General features: G+C 41.3%; 1 pseudogene; it reads right to left on the bottom strand.

The window, feature by feature from the left end:
* Positions 1 to 2545: 2545 nt before the first annotated feature.
* LOC105868981 (ATP synthase F(1) complex subunit gamma, mitochondrial-like) lies at positions 2546 to 3670 on the bottom strand (annotated as a pseudogene).
* Between the last annotated feature and the right edge of the window lie 11361 nt (positions 3671 to 15031).

The following is a 15031-nucleotide window of genomic DNA, read 5'->3' on the forward strand; positions in this document are numbered from 1 at the left end:
AAGCCACTTTATGTTACCTCCATTGTAACTACAGGAAAGAATTTGCAGCAGACACACAAATGAGAGAGAGAGAGAGAGAGAGAGAGAGAGAGAGAGAGAGAGAGAGAGAGAGAGAGAGAGAGAGAGAGAAAGGAAACAGAGGTGAGTACTACAGAAAGCTATCAAACCGCAGATGTAAACAAAAGAGAAAGAAAGGAACAAAGTCTCTATAAAACAACATGAAAACAATGAACAAAATAGGGCAGGGCATGGAGGCTCATGCCTGTAATCCTAACACTGGAAGGCTGAGGCAGAAGGATCACTTGAAGCCAGGAGTTGAGACCAGCCTGGGCAATATATCAAGACCCCATCTCTACAAAAAATAGAAAAATCAGCTGGGTGTGGTGGCACACACCTATAGTCCCAGCTACTCTGGAGGCTGAGACAGGAGGATCAATTGAGCCCAGGATTTTGAGGTTGCAGTGAGCTATGATGACACCACAGCACTTTACCTGGGATGACAGAGCAAGACTGTCTTAAAAAAAATTAACAAAATGGCAGGAGTCTTTACCTATCAACAATAACTTTTAATATAAATAGATTAAATTCCCCAATTAAAAGATATAAAGTAGCTGAATGGATTAAAAAACCAAGACTCAACTATATGCTGCCTACAAGAGACTCACCTCATTATTAAATACAAACAGACTGAAAGTGAAGGGATGAAAAAATATTTCATATAAATGGAAACCAAAAATAATAAGGAGTAGCCATACTTAGATAAAATAGACTTTAAGTCAAAAAATGTAAAAACAGAGAAAAAGGCATTATATAATGATAAAGCAATCAATTCAACAAGAGAACATAACAATTGTAAATATGCATGAACCTATCACCAGAACATCAATTTACATAAAGCAAATATTATTAGATCTAAAGGGAGAGATACACTACAATATTAATACAATGATATTTAGGGACTTCAATGCCCTGTTTTTAACAAGGGATAGATCATCTAGACAGAAAATCAATGAAGAGACATCAGACTTAAACTACCAAATGGACCTAGCAGACATTTATAGAACATTCCTTGCAACAGCTACAGAATGCACATTATTCTCAACTGCACATCAAACATTCTCCAAGATAGATCATTTGTTAGGCTACAAAACAAGTCTAAGCAAATTCAAGATAGAGATCAAATCAAGTATCTTTTTGGACCACAATGGTATAAAACTAGAAATCAATAAGAACAACTTCAGAAGCCTTATAATTATATGGAAATGAGCCAACAGACATATAAATAGTCAATGGGTCAATGAAGAAATTGAAAGGGAAATAAAAATTCCTTGAAATAAATGAGAATGGAAACATATCATACTAAAACCTATGAGACACAGTAAAAGCAGTTCTAAAAGTGAAGTTCATAGCAATAAATGCCTACATCAAAAAAGAAGAAAGTTTTCTAATAAACAACCTAAACATACATCTCAAGAAACTAGAAAAACAAGAACTAAACCCAAAATTGGTAGAAGGAAGTAAATAATAAATCCTAGAGTAGAAATAAAATAGTCTTGCCAGTAGCAAGCCTGAAACTTTTGCGTCTGGTAAAGGGATTTATTATAGTGTAGGGTTCTACCCAAGACTCTGCATCAAGTGGTCACATACTTCTTTGAGATATCTCTATTGAACCAGAGACAAAACTAGGAAATTACCAGAATACCTCCTGTTCGATGGAAAGAAAGCTTTCATGCCATTGGCAATAACTGGGTAGCTTCCTCAAATCCCTTGTGAAACTAAAAAGTGCCTAGAAGTATTGAACTAACTTCCTTCCTTCCTTCCTTCCTTCCTTCCTTCCTTCCTTCCTTCCTTCCTTCCTTCCTTCCTTCCTTCCTTCCTTCCTTCCTTCCTTCCTTCCTTCCTTCCTTCCTACAGTTCCATTTGGGATTAGGAGAAAAGGCCAAACAAACAAACAGTTCCTGTTATGCTCTGAATATTAAACTAAAGATATACGAAATAAGCAAAACTAATAAGCTTTTTATGGCTTTACTCAAGATTGAAACTTGTAGGCCTCTTATGGTGTTAACCAAGGTCTACAAAAACAGAGAGCAAAATGGTGTAGTCCCTTTGTGATCCAGAGCCACATCAAAAGACACTAGCAGAAAGAAAGATTTAGACAACACAACAGCTGATGTGCTAGCTGAAATGGGATGTAGCCCATATTTCAGTCTGTCCCTATTCTTGAGGGCTCCTAATCTTTTGGTTGGCCACCTGCACATGAAGGCCCAATAACCTGTGTACCCCTGATAGATGGAAAGTCAAAATGAGACAAACAGGAAAACAAAAGCTGTCCATGGGAGGAAAAGGATCATTAACAAATGGCTACTCCAAAACAATGACTCATAATTCAAACTATTTCCTTTATTTTTTCTTATTTTAAGTTGTTTATTGTAAGATAATTTACAAATATCTTGTTGTCTTCAGTAATTTAAACAATGGAGCAACAACTTCTTCTGACAAAGCAGCAGTAAGTTAAAAACAAATCAGCTGGCTGAATTATCCTTCTTTACCTCTTATCTGAGGATGGAACTTGATTTTCATTAATCCAGAGCTGCAGCACCAGAGATAATTTCAATCACTCTTTCATGATGACAGCTTGGTGGGTGCAGTTGAATGTCAAAGTCAATTTATCAATCATATCAGAAGCATTCTTTTTTTTTTTTTTTTTTTTTGAGACAGAGTCTCGCTTTGTTGCCCAGGCTAGAGTGAGTGCCGTGACGTATGCCCGGCTAATTTTTTTTTGTATATATTAGTTGGCCAATTAATTTCTTTTTATTTAGAGTAGAGACGGGGTCTCGCTCTTGCTCAGGCTGGTTTCGAACTCCTGACCTCGAGCAATCCGCCCGCCTCGGCCTCCCAGAGAGCTAGGATTACAGGCGTGAGCCACCTCGCCGGCCTCAGAAGCATTCTTGCTGGTGTTGTCCATGGCTGTCATCCTAGCACTCTGCTCATTGGTGGTAGACTCCTTCAAAGAGTAGTAGGTGATGTTAGCCAGATTGTATTCTTGGTAATTTTGCAGCACATCAAAATCAATATCATCGTAGATACTCATACTCTTCAGCACTTGCAATGGTAGTAAGAGAGAAGATGGATTTTTATTCTGTCTTATAGGAGATGACAGACGTGAACTGATTAAAGATAATAGAGCCTTCATCAAACTCATATCCAGAATTTAGTAACTCAAGGGCAATGACTGACACATCTTCAAAAGTAGGTGGCTTTCTGCCCACTTCTTTGAATGCCACTAGAAAATGGTCAGAATAAGTCCTATGAAGTATGCTCCTGATTTTATCGCCACTCCCAACAATCATAACTTCTTTCCCAGCTGCTGTGAGCATACCACTTCATTTTTCATCTGCTTAGCAACTGAGGAATAGATAGCACCACAAAGCCCTCTATCTGAGGACACACAAATAAGGATGTGCTTCTTCTTGTCTTCAGACACCTTGATATCATCTTTTTCACGCAGAGCCAAAGATCCTGTTCCGTACACTCGAGCTGGTTTCAGATCCCTCTCAGCTCGGGCATATTTTGCTGGGGCTACCATTTTCATAGACTTGGTAATTTTCTGGGTGTTTTTGATGGACTTTAATCACCTGGTAATATCTTTCCAAGTTGCCATATTTCGAACTTGGACCTGCATTGAAGGTCGCTCAGACAGGCCTCCCAAACTATTTCTTAGAAATGTTTCTCTCCCGAGCTAAAGGAATTTACTGAGGAAAGAAATTTATGGCAGATTTAAAGGATCTTGACTGTGTTCTAAATCTGATTTCTGCTTTTTACAATTGCTAAAGGAATCCCTAGGGCTGGCTGTTATAATCCTTTGTGTCTTTTTTAAAATTTGATTTTCCCTCAGGTACCGATAAGACAGTTGTTTGGGATGAGAGCTCTCTAAATATTTTTCTTTTTAAACATAGATAATTTATTTATTCCAAAAGTGACTCAAATCCGTAAGCCAAAATCTTCACTCCCAAAGATAGACTAAGAAAAAGACCTACATTGCCACAGGGGTAAAGGACAGTGTTTGTGTAAACAGTGTCTCTGGTCTACCAACGAATGTGAGAAACCTCCAGTCACAAACCTGCTAATTTGTGACACTGCGCGGGTGATTCTGGGATGTGACATTCCCAGCACTAATTCGAGCAATGAAGGTTGAGGTGCCGAAAGCCCCTATGGACTGGGACCTGTTATTAAGATCAATTTCCCTGAGTTGGCACAGTCAGACAAAGAGAATGTTGCTTGTCATTTCATGTCTTGGGCTCCAGCATTTTTGACTGGCTTCCTGAAGCAAGCTGATGTTTGTGCCCACTGATGGCAAAGACCAGAAAAAGAGTGATTTCACGGGTCACAAAGCAAACTCTCAGAACACAAAATAAGACAGAAGGAGGCCGGGCGCAGTGGCTCACGCCTGTAATCCTAGCATTCTTGGAGGCCCAGGGAGGAGGATCGCTTGAGGTTAGGAGTTCAAGACCCACCTGAGCAAGAGCAAGACCCTGTCTCTACTGAAAATAGAAAGAAATTAATTGGCCAACTAAAAGTATATAGAAAAAATTAGCCGGGCATGGTGGCACATGCCTGTAGTCCAGCTACCCGGGAGGCTGAGGCAGGAGGATTGCTTGACCTCAGGAGTTTGAGGTTGCTGTGAGCTGGGCTGACGCCACAGCACTCACTCTAGCCTGGGCAACAGAGTGGGACTCTGTCTCAGAAAAAAAAAAAGGATGGAAGGAGAGTTTCATCCGGTTTTTGCATCGGGGATCCACAGCAAAGTTTGTCCAAACAGACGCTGGTCTGGTGAGGACCGTGCACTCTCCGGCATGCGATTTGAACAACAGGCTTACGAGGGCTTATGCCTGTGTTCTGCCCTGCGATTCTGCTCTCTCTGACACACGACAGAGACAAAGGAAAACAAAGACCAGCTCTGGGAGGAAAGGGATCAGAAAACAAGAGTGCTCATACCAAAAACAAGCAAACCCCACCAGAGTCCTTATACCCAAGGGCTAGTCACACAAATGTTTCTCCTGTTAACACAAATTTAGAAAGGGAAAGAGACAAAAAGAAGACTCTTATAGTTCCCCATTCGACTGGACTCTACGTAGAGATCCAGGAGACTGACATGGTAAGAAACCCTACCTTTTCCAGGCTTTGTCAGGTACCGCGGTCTCTCAGCTGTAGTCTCTGGAGTGAACCGAGTGACCTGGCCTCCTGGTAGCTCTGCACAACTGAGCGGGAGGGAGCATCTCTCTACCCTCTGAAGGTTTCATCACTAAGTCCATGACATAAATCGACAGTAGACAGATCAACAGAAGAAAAACCATTTGAATTATGTGCATATGCATGGAGGTCCCACAAAATGTGAGACTCAGAAAAACATCAGATGATGGAAACTTGTATGGCATCCTGAGCTACAGAGAGGAAGAGGGGCCTGGGCTTCTAGAGGGTGGAGGTGACACAAGTTACGGAAGGTGAGGGGAAAACTGTATGGATGAGTAAAGCCTGTCTTGTTATGCAGATAAAGTCTCTCAGGTGACACAGCTTGTCTCAGAGCAGCCCTCAGAAGAATGGAAGACAGCCTGTGACAAAGTGCCTGGTCATGGTGTGCAGTGTCGGCCTCAGTGTCTGCTCCTGTGACACAGGTCGTCTCCCTGGTTGATGAGGTCCCTGCAAAGGGAACTTGTGACAACTGAGTTTCCTTTCAGAGGATCTATTTTTAGGCAGATAAGGGAACTTATCTGGAATGGATATCACACTGCACACTTGACAGGAAACAGTGTTTATTTCCATTCGATTCAGAGAAAGCCCCTTCTTGTGATCTGGGGAAGAAAAAGAGGCCAGAGACAGGAAGGTGGGAGGAAGGTCAGGGGGTCTGTGGTTCTCTTTTAGTTCGAAGCACTCGGCGCACCAAAGTGCAAATACGTGGAGTAGTGTTATAGCCTATAACACAGTTTGTGGAAATAATGTGTTATTTTGGAGTATTTGTAATGAATGAGGATGAAGTTAGGAGCTCAACATTATGATGAAAATAGAGATCTTCTTCTCTAATGTCCTTTAAAATGGTAACCCATTAAATTTAGAATAAAATAGGTGAGAAGAAATAGATTTTTAAGAGACATGTATAACAGATTTTCTTTTCTTATAAAAACCATTAATGATATTCAAAAATATATTTTGAAATTTAAACAATTAATTTTAAAAGTTTTCTTTTTTTTTTTAATCATATAGTGAACAGCAAACCTACTTGGAAAGAGTATCTAGCTTTGTTCTCCCCAAATTTTACTTTGCAATGTTTCGGAATTTTGTAAAATACTTTGAATGGTCTAGTCTTTTTGAAAATGGTTATAGCCTTTCAAAGTGCTAGAATTGATAATCTTTTAAATGTGAGTTTTATTTTATAAAGTGACTACTTTTCATTGTAAACTAATAGTGAACATTTTGCAATGAAACATATGAAAATTAAAATAGGCTTTATTTGTTTTTGAACAGTTAGTTTCAAAAGAAGGGGCAATACTTACCAGGTAAAGAAGTATTATACATAAGAGTGTATTTCCTGGCTGGGTATGGTGGCTCATGCCTGTAATCCCCGCACTTTGGGAGGCTGAGGCAGGAGGATCGAGACCCGCCTGAGCAAGAGTCAGATCCTGTCATTACCAAAAACAGAAAAATTAGCTGGGCATGGTGGCATGTGCCTGTAGCCCCAGCTACTCAGGAGGCTGAGGCAGGAGGATTACTGGAGTCCAGGAGTTTGAGGTTGCTGTGAGCTGTGATGACATGATTGCACTCTAATAGGGGCAACAGAATAAGACTGTGTCTCAAAAAAAAAAGTGTATTTCCTGAAAGGAATTAAAATACACACATACACACATGTGCATGCACACACACACACACACACACACACACACACACACACACTGCATAAACAAAATTCCAACAATGAGCCGTTGTCTTTTTTGCAGCAACAACTACTTCAAATCGAGGAGGTAAGGATCATTCTGCTTGAAAATGTAATAACTTGAAAAATCTTGCCTAGCTTTAGGGACTAAAACTGTCACCCCAGATGAGTGACAGAGAGATGGATTCTCCAAAACAGCATTTATTCAGGAATAGCAAGGGATTGCAATCCAGGATATGCATAGTTTGGTAAATCACAGGCACTTTGGAAGAGGCTGGGATACAGGCAAGCTAATAAAGGCAAAAAGAGGAAGTTGTATAAATTGTTTTGAAACAAAGTTCATTAGTTGCTGAATCTTATAGCAGGAGTTGTCAATTACTCATTGGTTAACACTGGCTATTGCTAGAGAGATGTCGTCACAGAATAGTCCAATCTGGAATTTTTGTGGTTTTTAGAGATTGCAACAGTTCTTATCATAGTCATAAGTGCATATGCCTTCTCCATGGCCTCCTCGCTCCATCTGTTAAGAGTTTGACTTAAGTGACTCCATGCTGGTATAGTTGACGACTTTCCCCAACTAAGTTCTGCTCAGCTCATTTAATGATCATGGCCTCCAACAGAGAGAGCTTCTGGTTTTTCCTCATAGGCAAGTGAGTTCATGGATCAGGGTCATGGGTTAGGGAATGTGGAATGTAATATATGTCCCTATCTGAAGAGTTTTAGGAGCAGTGACTAGAAATGTGGCAGTTTGTAAGTGACAAAAGTTTGCATGAAAGACCCCAGGTTTCTGATCCAAGTTTCCAAGATTTACCTAGGGAGGACAGGATCTAGCTTCAGGGACTAGGTGTGGGACTTTGGAGGCCAACTGTGCTCTAGGACACCATATTTTTGGAACAAAAGTTTTGTCAAAGGGCGGCAAGGGCCACAGCTCAGGTAGCCTTCCTGCAGCTACCGAGAATGGGGAAGTTGTTACTATCCACGAATGAACCTTGACGTTAGGGACAGGGGAAGTGTCTCCTGTCAAGTGTGCAGTGTGATTTCCGTTCTGGCCAGGCCCTCACCTGCAGTTGGGTAAACTTCCTATATCTCAGTTAAGAGAAAAGGACTACCCTGCCCAGCCCCCACTCCTGCTGGGTTTTCCCAGAAAAGATCACCTGGGGACTAAAGCCCCATCCCAGTGCCCACACTCCCACGCCTTCCCTTTGGCACGGAAGCAGACGCCCTTCTGCCTTGGCTGAGGGGCTGCGGGCTTCCTGGAACCATGTGAGCCTTGAGCCTGTTCTCCATGAGATGGCAGCTCATAACGAAACACAGCCTTCTTGCTTGTTTCATTTGGGGAGCTTTAGTGTTGGGCTCAATGCATTATTTCCCGAGTTTTCCATACTTCTATTTTCTAATACAACATTATATATATATTATAGTTTTGTATGCTAAGTTTTTTTTTTAATTCCCTCACCGAATTGTAAGTTTCTTTGGAGTTTTGTGATACTGTGGCCTGTATCACATGTTCTTTGTCAAGGGTGGAAGGAACGGCCACAGGAAGGAAATGGGATGTTTTGGTTTTTCGTGGCATCATGGTTCCAGACAGTGGCACACAGTTCTGTAGGTTAAAGGGGCCCCTGTGAGTTGTGATAACTCAAGCAACGCCAACATTAGCGACCTGTTTGCAGTGCAGTCTTTGCCCAGCCACTCCTCATGACACCAGGTCCTGGAAGGTCTCCCGAGGACTGAGGATGGGCTATTCGTAGTCATTAAGGCAACGGACTGGAAGCAGGGTGGAAGTTGACAACCTGGGCTCATCCTAGTAACCCTGTCCACCCCAACCCCACCCTCTGTGCCCCATCCTCTACCCCCGAAAGGCTCTGAGCGGTAGCTTTTTGTAAAAAAAAAAAAAGACTCCTGATTTCTGAGTGCGGCTGTTTAGAATTTGGGATTTGTCTTTAACTGCGGATGTCCTGTTTTGGCCCTTGCGGCTTGCTGGAAATCCCCCAGAGAAAGGACAAGGCGTCTGCTACCGTGCCAAACGGAAGGCGTGGGAGTGTGGGCACTAGGGTGGGGCTTTAGCTCCTAGACGCTCTTTTATGGGGAAAACTGGCGGGAGTGGGGGCTGGGCAAGGCAGTCCTTTTCTCTAAACTGAGACATGGGAAGTTTACCCGGACTGAACATTAGTTACTTGTGGGGTTGTGTACAAATGCCCTTATAAAAAGCAAAGATGGCTCTCACACTCCTTCGCCCTGTACTTTACAATTTAGCTCCCAGCCTTTGGGAGGCTTTGGCAATCGTGTTCTTCATCAGCTGACGATTACTCACACTTCTTTTTTTTTTTTTTTTTACTGGATGTTATCTCTCCGAGAGATTTCTTTTTAAAATTTCAGAATCTTATGGAGGTACAAATGCTTTGGTTACACATACTGCCTTTGCACCAGCGGAGTCAAAGCCACAAGCGTGCCCAACTCCAGACATGGCTGGTGTGAATTTACCCATCTCCTCCTCCCCCCAACCCCCCCTGAATGTTACTTCCCACATGTGCACATAAGTGCTGATCAGTTAGTGCCAATTTAATGGTGAGTACTTGTGGTGCTTGTGTTTCCATTCCTGTGATACTTCACTTAGAAGAATGGGCTCCAGCTCCATCCAGGATAATGTAAGAGGTATTCATCTTTTTTTTTTTTTTACGGCCTAGTAGAACTCCCTGGTATACATATACCACATTTTATTAATCCACTCATGTATTGATTAGCACTTAGGTTGTTTCCACATCTTTGCAGTTATGAATTGTGCTGCTAGAAACATTCAAGTGCAGATGTCTTTTTTATAGAATATCTTTTTTTTTCACTCTGGGTAGATGCCCAGTAATGGGATTGCTGGATCAAATGGTATACTAGTTCTACTTTTAGTTCTTTGAGGTATCTCCAAGACTACTTTCCATAGAGGTTTTATTAGTTCACAGTCCCGCCAGCAGGATTGCTCATGCTTTGACAATAGTTGGTATTTCAAAATTTCCCTTCTTCTCCATCCCCTCCCTCCGGTGTGGAAGGGCCCAGATTTCCCATACCGGGCAACGATTTTTCTCAAAAGTGTTTTGTAGAAAGTGTTCGCTCCCCGGCCACAAGATGTTTGGTGAATTGCAATGCCAGAGTAGTTTGGTAAGCTCTGCAAGGTGCGGGAGCTGGTCACATACGTCCCCATGCCCTCTGCGTAGGCAGAGCACACGGCAGCCGCTAGGCTACCACTGCGCTATTAAAGAAGCTGAACTCAGCGGCCTAGCTCTAAGTGGAGGCGGTGGGGGATTGAAAAGTGCGTTTCTGTCCCGCTCAGAGCGACAGCTTGACTTGATGGACGATAAAGCCCGTTGCTGCAAGAACTTGGCCGCCTGCCAGATGAACTTGGCTGCAGGAGAGAGCGCCCGGGGCAGCACATTCCAACAGCTGCTCCTGCCCGAGCAGGGCGGCCTCTTCCTGCAAGGACAAGGCCTGTTCAGTCGGGGATTGGGATTCCCTAGGTGCCGCTGCCAAGCCCACAACCCTCCACCAGAGGACAGTGCGGGGGTCCAGCGCCTCCCCACGCCCCGGCGTCGCTGAAGCGCGCAGGTGGTCGCGCTTCCAAATGTAGCAGCTGCGCCCTGACATCTTAATGATGTTGCCAGGTGCCCGGATTTGTCTGGGTCATGTAGCCTAATTTGTTTTAGACCCATTCATTTAGTACTAAATTTCAGTTACTGTATTCTTCAATCTTAAAATCTCATTTTGATTCTTAAAAAAATATTTTCCAATTTTTTGTAGAAATTCTCAATATTTTATTTTATCTCATGACATGTTAAGTATTTTAAGTCTGAATCTGAAAAACTCATCTTGAACCTCACAGGTCTATTGTTTCTTTTAATTTTCTTTCATATATGCATTATTTTCCTCTTCCTGTGTGTTTACTTTTTTTTTTTTTTGGTAAAAGGAGGTGTTTGTTTGTTTTTTCTTTTTTTAAATTTTTAAAAAAATTTCAGCATATTATGGGGGTACAAATGTTTAGGTTACATGTTGAGAGTTAGGGTGGAGACATGAGAACCCCAGGAGTGGGACAGGACTTTGCCAAAAAGCAACCTGTGGATATGCCAGTTCACTGAGCAAAAGCTGCTCGACCTTGAGGGGGACATTCCACCTATCCCGGATGTCTGCAAACTGGACCTGGACTTGTAATCTGAAGGTGAGAGAATGATCAAAGGATGTCAGCCCAGCAGTTTGATATTCTAAGCCTGAGGCAATTTTCCTATCTCTCTCCTGAGTTTATGTCTCAGTAAATGAGGAATTAAATAAAATAGAAAGAAGTAGGTAGTCTCTTTTGTTCCCAGTTAGATTACATGCCCTATTTCTAGCCCACAAGCTTTTCATATGAGATCATTGTAATCCATAACAGAAAAAAGAGAATAAAAACAGGTGCTAGACTTCAGTCAGTACCACCTGGCTCACAGGAATGCTGGTGGTCTTCTGACTTCCCCGCACCCTTTCACCTTACTTTTTGTGTCCGTGCCTCTGTCTCTCCCATCTCTTGCAACATATACCACCTGGGACCTGGTTACATTGGGGGCCTGGCGAACCCCCAATAGTTATATATATTGTTTTTGCCCCACCTGAGTCAAAGCTTCAATCCTGTCCATTCCCCAGACAGTGCACACTGCACCCATCCCATTTCTCTTCCCTCCCCCCTCCCATCTGCCTGAAACCCCATGAATGTTATAACTATATGTGCACTTAAGGGTTGATCAGTTAATACCAATTTGCTGGTGAGTACATGTGGTGCTTGTTTTTCCATTCTTATAATACTTCACTAAGTAGAATGGGCTCCAGCTCTATAAGACTTCTGCACTAGAATATTTATAGCAGCACAATTCACAATTGCAAAGATGTGGAAACAACCCAAGTACCCATCAATACATGAGTGGATTAATAAAATGTGGTATATGTGTACCATGGAGTTTTAATCAGCCACAAAAAACAATGGTGATCAGTGTGGTTACTTTTCATTGATCACTAAATATTGTGTATGAAACATTGTACAAATAATTTGATGCCTGGCTATCATTCTTTTAGAGAGAAATTACTTTGCTTCTTGTAGGCAGGTGAGGGCATGAGTATTCTCTAATCACCTCCAATCACCTAAATCCATTTTTAGTGACTTAAAGCTAATTGTTCTGGAATTGTCAGTCTACTTCTGGTTTACCCTTCTAGGATGTAGGAATCCAATTCAACTTTAAGTGAAATAATAGTAATTTAACATTAAGCTATATTTTTGATCAAAATAATTATTTTGTTTTGTTAATACAATATAATGCTAATTTATTAATTTTTTCTTCAAGAAAAGACCTTAATATTTGCATAAGAATTAGAAAGAGATGCTTTTTTGGTAAAAATAGTTTACACTGTTTATTCAAGAAAATTAATTTTTAACAAAAATATTATATATGTTTTGTGTTAATGTATTTGTTTAAAAAATCTTTTATGAATCCAAAGCTTTCATCAGAATCTCAAAAGGTTCATTAGCCCAGAAGAGTTTAATCATTATTTATCCTAGACTGATTTCAACTTCCCAATGCTTCAATTCCTCTACCTACTACCCTTAGCTTGATAAAAGCTAAGGAAAAACAAAATCATTTAGGGTTACACAAATGAGTTGTCCCACTTCTAGTAATGGTGAACTGACTTGCTGTAGACCAACTGTTGTGTGAAGAACAACTAGCAGGACAAAGATGGTTTCAAGACATTGGGGTGGAGGCCGGGTGCAGTGGCTCACATCTGTAATCCTAGCACTCTGGGAGGCCAAGGAGGGCGGATTGCTCGAGGTCAGGAGTTCGAATCCAGACTGAGCAAGAGCAAGACCCTGTCTCTACTATAAATAGAAAGAATTAATTGGCCAACTAAAAATATATAGAAAAAATTAGCCGGGCATGGTGGCGCATACCTGTAGTCCCAGCTACTCGGGAGGCTGAGGCAGAAGGATTGCTTGAGCCCAGGAGTTTGAGGTTGCTGTGAGCTAGGCTGATGCCACAGCACTCACTCTAGCCTGGGCAACAAAGTGAGACTCTGTCTCAAAAAAAAAAAAAAGACATTGGGGTGGTATTATGGCATTGAGGACCTGAGGTATGTGAGGGCAGAGACAATAACCAGTGTGGATCCATGAACAATAATCAGCCGCTTTTCCCTCCCTCAATTTCTGGCATTTAGGTAATATTCAGAATCTCAGTGGAATCCCAGGGACAGAGCATAGTTCCAGGAATGACTTTCTTGCCAGCCAGTGGTACTAGGAACCAACAACAATAATCTAATAAATTGAAAATATGAGGTGCTGTGTATCTTGTATATCTGATCTAGATACTGAGAATATTTTATGCAGATTTTTGTGAGTTTATCGCTAGAAGCAGTGTTTTTGCCACCAACAATTGATTTCATTGTTTTTATCTAAATTTGGAAACAGGAGATTCAAATTCTGTCTACTTAGTTCAATCATGGACACTAATTTACAGAAGAACAACCCAGCGCTGCTTTTGGAAAGGAATTTAGTTCACATTGCTAATTCACCTTTCATGTCTCTTTTAAAAGAGATCAAGCAAAAATAGAACAATATTCACTTTATCTCAGTCTACTAGTATATGCTTTCATTTTCAATTCCTGTTAGTTATTATCTTCTCTATTGCATTACTCCCAAGACAGGCTCAAATAATTTATAAATCTACAAATCTGACCTAAGCTTACTTCTGATTTTCCATTTTCCCAATTGATTTTTATTTTGTTGTATATTATATTTTATATTGGCATTTCTCTTCTTTTTGCCTTTGCTCCTTCAGTCTCAGCACTCTTTATTTAAAGGCATTGGCAATATAATCTAGAAATTTATACAGGACAAAAGAATGGAAAGAAGCAAAGAGAATGGAGCACAGAGTTGCTAAGGGTCAAGACCAGAAAGTTGATTAGGGCAGCATCGATAGGCGATATAGAGGAAGCAAAGAGGTCTTTAAATTGCTTCACATCTATATAGCTAAGAAGAATGTTCTCTTTTCATGGACCATCAAGTGACTTGATTGTTGGGTTTGCATTTCTTTATCTCTGAGGGGAACTGGAAACAGAGGATGATATCTTATAACCACTTCTCTCTTCTCCCCTTACGATCTATTGCATCTTAAACCAACCATGTCAGAAATTTTCTGGGTCCTCATCCTGTTTCTCAACGTCTATTTCATCATTAGCTATAGTTGTAACGATCCTGTCACTTAAAAATCCCGTTTGGGTCAACCCCATTGTTTGGAGTTTTTATGGAGGCTCCATTACACAGGCTTGTTTGATTAAATCATTGGCCATTGGTGATTGAACTCAATCTCCAGCCCCTTGTTCTCCTGGGGTGGGTTGGGGGGCTGGAAGTTCCAACCTTCTTATCACATGGTTGGTTCTTCTGGCAACCAGCCCCCATACTGAAGCTATCTAGGGGACCATCAAGAGTCACTTTATTAGTATAAACCCACAGGCATGGTTGAAAGGGGCTTATTATGAATAACAAATGATGTTCCTTCTATATTGCTCTGAAACTATTTCAGGAACTGAGGACAAAAACCAAATAGGTATCAAAAGATACTCCTTGCTTCTTTATAGCTCTGGAGACAGTTCAGAATCTGGGAATAAGAGCCAACTAGTATAACAAAAGATGCTCCTATCACCCTCATCACCCAGGAATTTTTAAGGCTTCAGAATCTCTGTGTAGGATGAAAACTAAATACACATATTGCTCATAGTATCACAACATCACAAGTTCCATATTCATATACCCATAGTAGATTTTCTTGTGGAAAATCTACTTGAGTCTACTAAGCATTTTGTGGAGATGTTTGTGACATTAATAGAAGGCATGGTCTACGTTTTAGAGACTATGTGAGTGAAAGGATCTACAAACTCTGAGTAATGACATGGAAGGGAACCAAAATATCAGTCTCTAAAGTACTGGGGATTGGTGGGCTGAAGAAGGTTAGAACACAGGGGAACACTCTGCCCCTCCCCCTCATGGCAGGGCAGCTATGTGCAAAGACCAAGGTCTTCCTGCAGCCCTCTCTGACGTTCCCATGTAAAGCT

Source organism: Microcebus murinus, chromosome 10, assembly GCF_040939455.1.
Source record: "Microcebus murinus isolate Inina chromosome 10, M.murinus_Inina_mat1.0, whole genome shotgun sequence".
NCBI lineage: Eukaryota > Metazoa > Chordata > Mammalia > Primates > Cheirogaleidae > Microcebus > Microcebus murinus.